This window comes from Chlamydotis macqueenii, chromosome Z, assembly GCF_036417535.1.
Source record: "Chlamydotis macqueenii isolate bChlMac1 chromosome Z, bChlMac1.mat, whole genome shotgun sequence".
NCBI lineage: Eukaryota > Metazoa > Chordata > Aves > Otidiformes > Otididae > Chlamydotis > Chlamydotis macqueenii.
The window spans coordinates 45,785,992-45,799,665 of NC_141593.1; the positions used below are offsets into that span (position 1 = coordinate 45,785,992).

The window sequence follows — 13,674 nt, forward strand, 5'->3', positions numbered from 1 at the left end:
CCTTTCTGTAACCTTTCTAGGTCTATAAAGCCAACAGTAATAGCAGAGACTACAGAGGCCTCACAACATTGAGGCCTCAGTGATGTTTACCAAAGAAATAAATACAGAAAGCAACAGCAGAGCAGAATGAGAATGTTCAAAAGGTAACGCTACTGGAAAAAAAAAAGAGAAAAATGATGGCTTCTGAAAATAAATTAGTCAAAAAATTGTGAACACTTGGTGAAAACGCTCCACTACCTATGAAAAAAAAATCACCATTTTCCGTCAGTATCAGAAGGAAAAATTGCATATTTGTGGGACAGCTATTCAGGGCTATATCATAAATCCCACACAAGTCTGTTAAAAATAAACTTGTGCAGAAATGAGGATACTCATTAAAAAACTAATTACAAACCTTAGCATGGAGAATGGTGTATTTGATCTCCACACCATAAAGCATGAAGAAATAGCAGCAAGTGCCAGAGAGCAAAGGAACAGATTCATTTTCATCCCTTGGAGCGTAACTGACACAAGAAAACAGCAGGAATGAGCAAGGATATAAAGTAATTCTAGAGTTTCTGTTGTTCAGCCATATTAATTGCCATGTCCAGGCTGGAGTTAGTGCAAATAGTACAATGAAATCACAACTAATTAACAGTCCATGTTTTAACTCCTGTATAACAGTCTATTTAACCCAGGATTTTCATTACATAGAATGTTTTCTTTACAAAATGTAAGAGTAGTTATGCATTTAATAAATATTGAACAATTACTTATAAAATAAAATGACAATTTAAGTTCAGTTCAAATTCTCTAAAAAACTTCTTACAGATCTTCAACTTTATAGCAGCATGTTATTGATATTAAGATAGATTGGACAAGATTGCATCAAACCCAGTTCAGACTACAATCCCAAAATCTGTCTGTTGTGGCAAAACAATAAAGTCTAATATGAACATATTATATTTAATCAAAGTTTTTCTAATTTAAAAGTTAACTATTAAAGTACATTGTGTATGAATATAGAGCAAATAATAAATATATACCTGTATAAATATAAATACATGTATATATGTATAACACATATATGAAATCAGCAATTTCAAACCAATTAAAAATTTAATAATCTCAAGCCATAGATACATCTATAAAAGAAAACAAATTGTAATAAAACTTTGCTTCTAACATTTTCTGTTCCTCAGAAATCCTCCTGTGATATTTTTATTTTAAATTTGAGCTCCCTGCTACAGGCATATATCCAAGACCCAATTTGTTCTTACAATCTTTATTAAATCGAGGAGTCAAGAGGCACTAATGTCATAGAGGTAAATGGTACATTCCTATCTGAAGAACCAGAAAAAAATGCATTTTCTGGATTAGATTGACACAACTGAATATATCTCAGCTTTGAAATGCACCAGACTATAAAGTTCTTTATCTATCCAGATCATAGCAGCAACAGGGTCTCAGCCTGGGCTGAGATTAAGCCTTTCTGTAGAGGAAAAACAACATTCAAATTGCATACTTGGCCTGTACTTGGAGAGAGGTATGACAGGAGGGCAAATTAGTACTATCTGTAGAGGAGATACGAAACAATTGTAGTTCTGAAGCTCACTTTACCTCATTTATTCTCTAAGCCTTCAGGAAAGGACTTCCTTCTTTTATCACTGCCTCTCATTCTGGGTCCAGCTGGGTCAGAACCCTAAGGCAGACTATCTTTGAGGATGCTGAACACTTCAAAATCTGCAAAATCACTTGTAAGTCAAGAAACTTCAGGCAAACCTCCCTTTATTCTTCATGTACAAGAGCTAATCAGAAATATTACAATGAGCCATAGATGTCTTGCTTCCGGACAAAGCAAGCTAGGCAAAATAAGAGAAAAGACAGGGAATAATACTCATTCAGTCGCCGTAGTTAATAAGTAGATGCTGAAGTTCATTGCCAATCTGTTACAGCTGCATCTTTTTTTTTTTTTTTGTCCTAAGGAAGGGTTTTTTTCACTTCCTTCAAACAGATAGCCTTCTCACAGTGCCATTATTTTATTTTACTTTAAATTTGGGGAGACAAAGCAACAAGACAACTCATTTAATGTTTTGTGGCTGGAAGCAATAGGGTAAATTCTGAATTATATCCTAGGGATAGTACTTAAGCAGGAGATGGGAGAAGGATGTTAGAAAAGTGCAGGTATTGGGATTACAAAGCACTCTTGAAACAAATGTCCTTGAAAGAAAGATGCATTCCATTTGATGTACACAGTGAGTTCAGTCTACAGAGAGTGAGACCTCATCACAAATATAACTTAATAAACCATGCCCTAGATAAGCCATTCAAAAAGCTACCTAATAATTAAAACACTTCTGTACATTTTTAGTAGTTTCTTCAATAGTTATGCTTATATTTGTTAACTTATAGAAAATAGGGGTTTAAGAAGGTATTTAAAATCATTAAAATATTGTGATAAGGTTTTAAATAGAATCAGCAATATGAATACTAAAAATATGTATATATATATATATGTATTTCTAGAATATTCCTGCAGAGAAATCCATCAAAACTAACCACTTCTCAGATAACCCCTCTCAGCAGCTTTTCTTTTGTCAGCTGTTGTCAGCAAATAACTGTAAACAGGGTGTTTTTACTGTAAAGTAAGAATCTTTATACAAAATTAGTATTAACTATCTCTTCAGACATCAAATGTTTTTAAACATTCAGCACCGGATTAGAAAGTTGTTCAATAGAGTCTGAGTCCTCATTACTTTTTTTTTATGTGGAGAAAGCTGGTTTCAAGCTACAGGGGATTTATAGGATGACAGTGGCTGTGGGATTAAGATTGCTTGCTGCCTAAAAGTTACTGGCACCCGACTGTCACTAAGGGTCTGTTTCCAAAATATTGATTATTTAATTCTAAATTCCTCTAATAGCATACAAGTTTCCTATTATTTAAAAATTTGTTTAGTGATGCTGCAGAATACTTTCTTCTTCATGATGAAATCAGTTTATCCAACGACCTTCTCATCTAGTGAGGTTTGAATGCCATTTTAAGTATTAAAGCACCTTGTCTTAAACATTTTTATATTCATAAATCTCCTCGGGACCATCTCTCTCCTCTCCTGTGCACCATCTGGTTTCAGGTGTCTCTTCATCTTTTTCTTTTCATCAAGTACTGCTGTGTCTTTGGTAGCTCCAAGCCACTTCTCAAACAAAGTGTATATCTAACATAGACATTTTTGAAGGAAAATGTGGACACAGCCATGATGTTGAATCATGCTTTTGTCACTACAGTTGTACTCAGAGTCTCTTCTGGGTCTCAGAATCCATCAAATCTCTCTCTAATGCTCCAAGAATCACAAACTAGCACTCAGCTGCAAGCCTGTAAAAAATACTGTCATAATGTCATCATTGTTTCTCAAATGCCCTGCTTAAACCATTTTTCATTTAACTGGAAGTGTCCTATATCTATGATTGGACTAGGTCAGCTTCATTCTCTAGCTGTAAGTTACAACAGGGATGGTTGCATATCCATTGGTATATTTGCAAACTAAAAAGTGCTAAGACTGTTTACAAATTGTTAGCTACCATTTAGGCTAAGATCTCTCAGGTAGCAAAAAATATGTTAATTATTACTTCTGTATACTTAAATAGTACAATTTTAAGTCTTCCTATTTTTATGAAATGCCTAGCATGCTTTTTGCTGCTAATTTAATTAGATAAAATTCATTAAGCCTCATGACTACTTAAGCATTTTTTTTAATTCTGTGTAGGTATAGAGGGACAATCTCCCCTACAGAAATATTGCACTAAGTCTGACTTAATTTTATTTCAATTATTTTTCATTTTTAAGTATTTTAGAAGTTTAGTCATTATTTTAATTATAAAAAGGCCTTAGAAAATTAGTGTTAACATTTTGATTACTTTAATATGAATAAATGTTAACAGTTAATCAACTGGAAAACATTCCAGTAAACTCAGAGTGGACTTCATTGAAATTACTTGTTCTACGTCTTTTATCCTGTTTGCAATTTTGTAATATGTGTGTTCCAGGGGAATGTTTTAATCTCAGCACAATACATTTTCAGTACAGCAATGTTTCACCAGTTCTACAAGTAACCTGTATTTTACTAAGACTGTCCTCATACCTCCGATCTCCATTTCAGAAATTATTCTTAATAACTTTTAGCTAGGACTTCTGAAAACTGTTCACAGTCCCTAAAGACAATTGTACAGAAATTAGCATGACTGTAAAAAAGCATAGGTGCTTGACTTTCGTGACTAATGAGGTAATCACATCTTTCTGATCACCCACTGTTATCTCTTAACTTTTAGCTCCCATTTTTTATTATTTTACAAGATCTGTAGAGATTACCTACAATTCCAAAAGCTGTTCCTTTGATTAAATTAGTTTCAGTCAAGTTTAGTGCCTTCTGTGATATGAACTTTGTTTTAAATGGTTTCTTGATGGTTGATGTTCCTTGTGTTTCTTAAGAGAATAATAAAAAAAAAAAAAAAAAAAATTGGCTCCATTATCTTTAGCCTGGGCATCTGGGGTCTAAGAATTAACATTAATCAGAATTTAAGAATACTGCCATTCAGATGTAAGGCCCTTCTGGATTTAGACCTAAAACACAATTAAACAAAAAAAAAAAAACAAAACACCTTCATTATTTTGTAGCTAGAGAGTCACAAGAAAGATGAGCATGTATCCTCTGTTGCCCAGAAACTTATTGACAGAATTTGATAAATAAGATGAGTTATTCTGTCTTCACTAAGACCCTTTTAAAGCAGACAGAGAGTAGTAATTTTTTGGCTGATAGGTGCATTGTTATGAGTTATGATGTACCATTATTCTGACATTTTAGATAAGGTGTTTTAGAAAGCGGGAGAAATAAGTGCTGTAGAATTTTCATTGGAATTACAGTTCACAATTCTGTAATGTCCTTTCTAACATGTACTGCCATTATATAGAAATGGAAGAATGTACTTTCCCTCAAAACTGTGCTGCTTTAACCTTCTGCCTGGTCCCCTTCCCACTACAACAGATTAAAACAGTCTACAGAGAAGAGAAAGTTCAGCTCTTAGAGAAAGTTTGATGCAAAACTGAAACTGCTTTACAAGCTTTATCAGCTAAATGAACTACAACTTGGGCTGAACCAAGAGAGCAGAAAAATTACATTAAATTCTGGAAGTCAATATGAATGTCAAATTTGGGGTCCAGAATAGAAGAACTGCAAAATCCTGATCTAATTGGAGAGATTTCTATGGAAAATTCTGTTATTTTGGTCTTTCTCACAATACCTTGAAACCTGCTGAACTTGTTTTTCAACACTGAAAATCTTAAAGTACAATTTTAGAAATTATCAAACTGAAATGGAACAGAAGTGACTGTTTGGATGCTCATTCCAAACCTGTCATTTATATTACCCACACTTGGTCCAATTCAAGCATCAGCTATAATAATCTGAGTGTTCAGATACAGCCTAATAACTGACTGAAATTTTTCACACATATGGGTTGTACAAAGATAAAATTACACATGTTCAGCCATGACATTGTAAAAATACTTTTTCAAAAAGAGGGAGTTGGACAGAGGCTGATAATTAATAGGCTCTTTTTAAAATGAGAAATAGCTTTTTAGTATTGGAATAATTGATGCTTCAGAACTCTGACAGTGAATTTGCCTGCTCCTGTTGTCAGTTATAATTGTAATAATATATAGCATCAGAAGCCCATACCTGTTTAAGGAGAAAAAAAAAAAAAAGAAATGCAAGGACAGAGGTAGAAATGCATGACACAGGAAAAAAGTGGGAATAGTCCCCTCGTTGTACTTAATTTGCATGACAGTAGAAAGGTATAGAGCTGAATCCAGCGGATAAGAAGTAGTATTACACATTGATCAGCTTTCAAATGAGCAGTTTTCAGCACGTATCCTGTTGTACTTATGTTTCTTGTCCCTACTGAAAAGGTTATCTTTTGAATATTGCTTGTACACTAGAAACACTAAAACAAGGCATTTTGTGTTTCAGACTACCTAGTCATACATTCTCCCTTACAAGACTCCACTTTAACTGCCATGCTTTACTTAGGCTATTGAAAAAAACAGATCCACTGCCTACCTAAACCCCAGTGGTGCAATGGGACTTCCTTCCTCTGCTTCCATCTCTTCCACATTCTCTCAGAAGTGAGACTTGCGAAGTGCACTATTCCTGAGACATAGTAAATTGAAAGATCCCCCTTGACCTTTGATGATAATTACCCAACAGCATTGTCTAAGCAAATAAGTTAAATCACTTGAAACATTTAAGACAACAAAACATCACATCAGTCTTTAAGGTCAAATCTGTAACTGTCTTATAAAGGGTGTTTTTAACGTAGTTTTGTATTTTAAGAAGGACATGTGGCAAAGCACCTGAGGTTGTGATCTTCAGTTCATAATCACAGTCACAGTACAATAGTAAGGTAAAAGAAAAGATTAAAAAGGCCATTACCAGTTTCAAGCTTTCATTTTCTTTACGAGTATTTATCTTGCTCCAATTCTCAACCTCTCTCTGGTTCCTTCAACATTCCCTGTATGTGCTTCCTACTCCTCTCTTAGTGCCCTTGGTCCAGCTAGTCCAATTTATCAATTCCTTTAGGGAAGTGAGATGTGAAATTATCGAAGTAGGAGGAAAAAAGAGAGGCAGGATAAAAAAAGGAAAGCGAGAAGGCATAAAGGCTGCCCCGGCAGTGGCCAGAGACCACTGCAGTCTACACGAGAGAATGTCTTACATAGCTAGAGAAAAAAAAATTCATAATCAGCTTGTTTATTTTAAAGCAATTATTATTAGTGAAACCAATAATTAAAAATTGTCTATCAGATCTGTTCCAAAGCAAGGGTACATAAATTTATAACTGTACAGTATGAAATTATTTCTGCTCTTTAGAAGCATAATAAGATACACACCATAATTGCAAGACAACACATTATTTCTCAAATAGCATAAAATACTCTTCTTTCCACTACAGTCTTAAATAGCCTATGTTTTCCTCCTGTGTTTTAATGCACCTATCACGTAGTACTGAATACTGCTATATACATCCTCGACTTGGTGCCCATTAAAGTAATTTAGACAAAAGGTACACTGTAAATGATTCCTACAAAACACAGAGCAGAGTAAATATAGCAAGAGTAGTAGTGAAAATCTTTTGATATATGCACAGTTTTGAGGCTTATTCTAACTGCAAGTTGGTTAACTACCTTAGCCCATCTATTGAGCTTAAGAAATGTGCTGCCTGGTGACAAGGAATTGTTTACTCAGACTACCTACTGAATTAGTAGATTATATAGAATAGCAAGTTTATCACAAACAGAGATAAATCTATCTTATATTGAGGCTCCTTTACCAAAGGAAAAGAGAGGCAACCAGTCACCACCCCTGATTCTTAAACTCTTCTTATTCTTCCCTACACTACTTGCCTTTAATGCTTCAATAAGAGCCTGTGGCCACCCAGGGTAAGATTTGTTGCACTACTAATCATCTAAAGCTTTAGTGTCTAGTCCACATTCATCATCTAGACTCTGGTCAATGAAGAAAAAGAGCCCTCTTCAGCAGAAAATTTATCCAATTTTAAAATGGGTTTCTAAAAGAGACATGAACTCCGCTCAGAGCAAGCCTAACTTATTCTGTGGACTGAAGAGGGAGTGGAGACAACTTCCTCTGATGAGAAGCCTTGTTTTCAGCCTGTCTCAAATGAGACTAATCCCATCCAAAATGATCAACTGGCACTAGTCTGCCTGTCATAACCTTTTGGGAGGCCACCTGCAACAGCCCCTACCACAGAGTTTCCAGCCAGGCAGCCAGCACTGATCTTGTATCTCCACACAAATTAAACAGCACTACCTGTGAAAAATGTCGGTCTGCCACTACAGTTGTGCAGCTGAAGATTAGTTTTACTAAAATCTGCTGAGTCAAATCAGGGCATTGTGGTGGTTTAGCCCGGATTACCACAAAGTTTCTCACTCACCCTCCCCCTACCCAGTGGGACGGGGGAGAGAAATTGGAAAGAAAGGAAAACTCATGGGTTGAGCTAAAAACAGTTTACTAAAGTACGAAAAACTACAAAGCTAACAGAATATAAGGATATTAATATATACAAAATATAAAAAATGAACAATGTACAATTTCTCACCACCCGATGTCCGAATGACTGACACAGCCCGTCCTGAGCAGCAAGCAAAGTGGGAGGAGAGCAAGCTAGCAAGGTAGAGAGAATGATGCCAGCAAGCAAGGGAGAAGAAAAGGATGCCAAGGGTGCCAGAATGGGTGCCAGAATGGAACGGAATGGATGCCCCCTCCCATGGGCAACCCCCACTTTTATACTGAGCATGACGTTTATGGCATGGAATACTCTCTTTGGTCAGTTTGGATCAATTATTCTGTCTGTCTTTTGCCCAACTTCCCACATCTGCACGTTAACGAGACATTAACGAGACTTGGAAAACCAGACAGTGTCCTTGGTCTTATTAACAACAACTCATATCATCAGAGTGTTTTTATCAACATTCTTCACACACGAAATCCAAAACACAGTGGCTACTGAGAGGAAAATTAACTCCATCCCTGCCAAAACCAGGACAGGCATTAACAATGTCAGAAAATAATCTAAATAATGATTATACAAAAGGAGTGTAGTTAAATTCTCCATGAAGGCAATTCATTTGATCAAGCCCATACATGACATGTGTTCAGTACAAAAATCCCTCCAACGATTTCTTAACACTCTCAGTCCACACAGAATATACACATTGAATATCACACACCTGATACACACCTAGGTCTTATGCTTTGTGAAAATATTGCAGTGTCTGCTCTCGCTATCCACAATATGCACTATCTTTCAAGCTGTAACAAAATGTTCCCAAATAGTGCCCGTTCTTCAAAGGCTATATATTTTCTTACAACTTTTTTCTCTTTGATGTGCAGTATGTTTTCAAGCATTCTTCTCCTTCACAAGTCCTAAGAATCCCAGGGTCAGGCTGAGACCCACATGTTGTCATCAAGGAACGTATACTGCATAGTGTTCAATAACAGTGCAACCGGGTGAATCTTGTCTTAAAATCTCTCCAAGGCTTATATTCTCTGTGAAGTTTTAATTCAAGTGAGCTACCTAACTCTTTTTTTTCCCCCCTTTTTCTCAATTTTTCATGTAACTTTAAACATGATGGTGGTATTGTATCCTTCTCATTCTCAGCAGTCAGCCACCCTAAGTGAAATTCTGCTTAGTATAAATTTCTTCATAGGTGCTCTACCTGTAAATTAATTAAGAGTTCTTACTGTAGCTTTTGCCATTGGCAACTCAGGATTAATTATTCTGTATTGCCAGCCATGTTACTCTAATATCACATCCAAGTTGTCCACCACAAGCTAACCATGGTGTTACTTCTTGTGTACTTGTATTAGTTGTAGATTCTCACTTACAACCACTTGCAAATGACACTTGCAGTTTATCTGCAAGATCTCTACATTATAAAAATTCTAGTGAAAAGGGCAATTTAGAGTTTAAAAATTTTATAAATTAATAGGTTGTAAGACTGCTTATGCAAGAAAAGAATTTTTAACATATTCAGCTCAAGAATGTTAAAGCACTTAATTTCTTGTAGGTATTCTCTAAACATTGGCATTATTCACAGAATTTGTGATCCTGGATCCCAAATATCTCTGCTGTTCTTTGAAATTATGATCCTTGGGTCACCATAGTCTCTAAATGTTTTCTACACCTCCAGATTTACAAAATCTACAGTGGTATTTGAGGTAAGTAGAAGCTGGTTGGGGAACTGGTTTGATATATGCTTCAGTTGTGAACTTATTTTAACAACAACCTAAGCACCATCATTGTGGCTTTCTCCAACATGTGTAAACACTAATTGAGCTTGCAGACATTTTAGCTGTACTTGGAATCTAAAACTGCGAATGATCTTGTAAACTAATTCTCAACTGAGATTTCATTTCACCTTAGGTAAACAGTTCCATAACTGATTATCATGGACCAGATAAACACTAACTTGTATAGAAGTAGGTAATTTCTATAATTTTACAGTAAATATCTAGACAAGTCTCTAAGTTTAAGAAAGTTAAGAAAGGTTACTAAAATAGCATTTGACATTCTGTTGATCCGTTCTGATTCTGATACTGATTTAAACTGTCTGCTTAAGAAAGCAAATCATCATAAAATTATCAATAGATCTGCTCCTATTACCAAAAAGGAAAACTATTATTTGACAGAATACAGCAAACAGAGCTACATCCATTTGTATCTCTTCTCCAGTGCATACAGCATCAAAAAAACAAAAGTAATGAATCCCTACACACTGCACCTGGCATTTTATCTTGCTCCAATAACTCAAGGCCAAAATGCAGGAAAGATAGATCCTCTGGCAAGTCACTGTAAGAGGTGGTGACAAAAGTAGCGCTGCTTTGTATCTTGAGCGAAATCCTACTTCCAGACACTATGCAGGGAAGAAGAGGTACCTTGCAACCAGCTCTCTTGGAAAATGCTCTCCTTCAGTGGTAAGGGAAGAAATTTTTGCTGTCTTGAACTGAATTAGTCCTCTGACACTTTTACAGTTTGATACATTCACACTATCATAACACATGGATCTTGATAAAAGTGCAAACACAATCCTACTGTTGTTTTGGAATTTTATATTGTAGGATAAAAATGGAACTGGGAAACACTGAAACACTGAAACACATTAAAAATTCCATTTTTAATGTTTTGCATGGAAAATCTGTGTTTAAAATATACATTCAATGGTGAAATCTGTATACCGAATATTTAACCATGTGAGAACAAGATGGTAAGCAGTCTGTTATTTCTGTAGATGTCAAACGTCCTCATATTTTCATGTTACCATATTATATGCTTTGCTGTCTTAATTTATGTCATTAGCCTCTCTGTCATATTCTCTACTCCCTTAAGTTTATTTAACAAGTGCAATACAAGATAAACACTTCGAATAACTTCCTTTTTATTTGGGGGGAATGCACATGTTCCTGCAAGCCTCCTTATGACTCCCATAAATGTATCTATTTTGATAAACATCATAGATTTCAACAGGTAAAATCCAACGTACTCAGTCTATGTTAATTTAAGGCTTCTGCTTGCAATCATAGTTTATTATAATGTCATGTGCCCATTTTACAATTAATTAATTTAGTCTTAAATCTAGAGAGAGAGGAGCAGTTGCAACTCTCACTATATAGCTGTGCAAGAAAAATACTTTCTAATGTTTCCCCAGATACTAATGCCAATTGTCTGCTAGCTCAAACAAACCTTGCCTGAAAGATTAGAAGGAATTTGCTGTTATAAAGGATAAAAATTTTGCCTTAGGAAGCAAAGCATTATCCAAGACATTTGCACAAAACTGTAATAATCTTTTTGTCCTATCCTGCTGCTTATTTTCTAGATCACCCTACAATCCATATGCATCAACAGATATTTTTGCCTGGCCAATTTTCACCTCCACAGGTGAAATATGCTCCGCAGCACCATACACTTCTATTAACTCCTGTCAGCCATTGTAATTAGAAGTCTATAAGAAAGAAGAGTAATGCCAGGATTCAGGAGAAGAAGAAATACATATTAACTCAGTTTGGGGTTACATTAACTTCCTCGCAGTACCTGAGGTAAATAAAAAGCTAGATTATCTGTTCCATTTCATGTCCTCCCAAGCTTTTGGTGCTGAAACCCCAGAGACATCCTGAGCAGGGTGAATGGAACAAAAGATTTGTCTTCAGAACTCATAAATCCACTAGAAGCATATCTTGCCATTGCATATGAGTGATATCTTTAAAGTTTATCATCATAAGTGAAAAACACTTTCAGGTCCACCAAGACAAGGATGACATCATATACTATTTAATAGATTTTATTTAGACATCTGGATTTTATCTATCCATGACAAGTTTGTGAGAAACACAGTACCAGGGAAAAATATTTTTTCATTTCTTTAACAAGATTGGATAGCTGGAAACAAAGAGAAGATGTTGATCCAGAGATCAACCTGACCGGACAATTTTCCTTCAAAAAGCAACTGGGTCTCTTTTTCATAAGCACCCAATCATCTGGTAATCATCAGGTTTCTGATATGATTTATTCAGAGCACAGAGGAAGCCTGAGCCTCTCACAACCAACAGGAAAAAAAAAATATTGCTGATGAAGTATCTAAAATTTCCATTTCCACAAAGGAAAATTTTCCAATTACAGTAGGAAAAACGTTTCAGCTAAGAAGTCCGCATAAATGCTTAATTAAGTTATTCTAAATTGAAGGATATAATCCTGCAAGACAAACTAGTTCACAAAATAATTTCTTCCAGCCTGCCAGGGTTTGTGTTATAACTTTGGATGAGATAGAGAAATGCCAGCAGTGAAAAATGGAAAGCCCAGAAAATAAATACCTACTCTAAAAACAGATTTTTGCTTTATATGTATACACACACACACACACACATATATATACATATATATACATAAAAATTCCAGATTTAGGTGATCGGGGCATACCACATGACATTTCAACATGTTATAACAGCCTTTTATGCAAGAGAGGTGGTATAGCTACCTCTCACTGCTGTTGTTTTCTTTTCCCTTATTCTATTATTTCTATATATTCATAGCTAGCACTTCCATAGCCCATGCGTGTGAAAAATGTTGACACCTTTGTTTTTCACTTTTTTGTTTATAATTAGTTTACTTGAGCATATGCTGGGGACACAGATCTGTTGTCCTCTACATTTTGAATGTTGAGTGATACTTGCTAGATATATCTTTTCTGATGTCAAAAATAAATCACTACTCCAGCTGAACTTTTCATATCTGCCTATCACTATGTGAATACCTAAAGTATCAGACAAATAACAAATGCTCATTAATTACAACAAGACTAGCTGTTTATCTTCACTATGTACCTGGAAATATTATTTTAAACGATTGTGAAATAAACTTCAAGGAAACTCAAAAGAAATTACAAAACTCTGGAAAATTAAGTAATTTAAACTGAAACAATGAAATCGTATCCATAAACAGCAATAGATTTTCTAAGGATTTCTTAACAAAAGAGATTTTGTAAGGTTGTGTAGTCTATTTGAAAAAAGACAAGTTCAGGACAGATTTCTACATTGGCCTCTAAAAGTCTCAGAAGCCACTTGAGGCTTGCTACAAGTAGAGAGAAGATTTTAAAAGAGATTTTTAAAAAAAAAACAAACCAGTTCTGTTCAAGCCAGAAATTACGCTTACCCAAAAGTAGCGTTCAATACTTCAGCCACATCAGAGCCACCAAGCAGAAGACAGTCCAATGAGCATACTCCAGAGTCATCATTAGTTCTACTTTTCTTTCATTAAATGTTTGTCTGCAGTAAAATGACATTTCTCTGAGAGGAACGCTAGCTTTCCCTAGGATTTAGTGTTTCAAAATGCCTGCAAGCAACATCAAGGCAAGGAAAATAGGGATTGATCTTTTGCCTCCTGCCACCTGCACACATGCTCATCACAGACACTGACCTCGTGGGATTCCCAGCCACCAATTCCCTTGGAGATACCTGCTGGCTAATATACTCTTATGGGGCAGTATGTGGACAAATATTTTTATTCTTCCAGAAAACTCACGGTGGTTGCATAATGCAGACAGAAGAAGACAATCTGAATCAGCTGAGATGCACACCT

General features: G+C 35.5%; 1 long non-coding RNA gene across 1 annotated transcript in view; it reads left to right on the top strand.

The window, feature by feature from the left end:
• Positions 1-11,540, top strand: part of LOC147596325 (uncharacterized) — a 31,570-nt gene extending 20,030 nt beyond the window's left edge. The window contains exons 2-3 of the long non-coding RNA XR_015261424.1: positions 10,665-10,810; positions 11,420-11,540. This is a non-coding gene — a long non-coding RNA (uncharacterized LOC147596325). The remainder of the gene's footprint in view (positions 1-10,664; positions 10,811-11,419) is intronic.
• Positions 11,541-13,674: the final 2,134 nt, after the last annotated feature.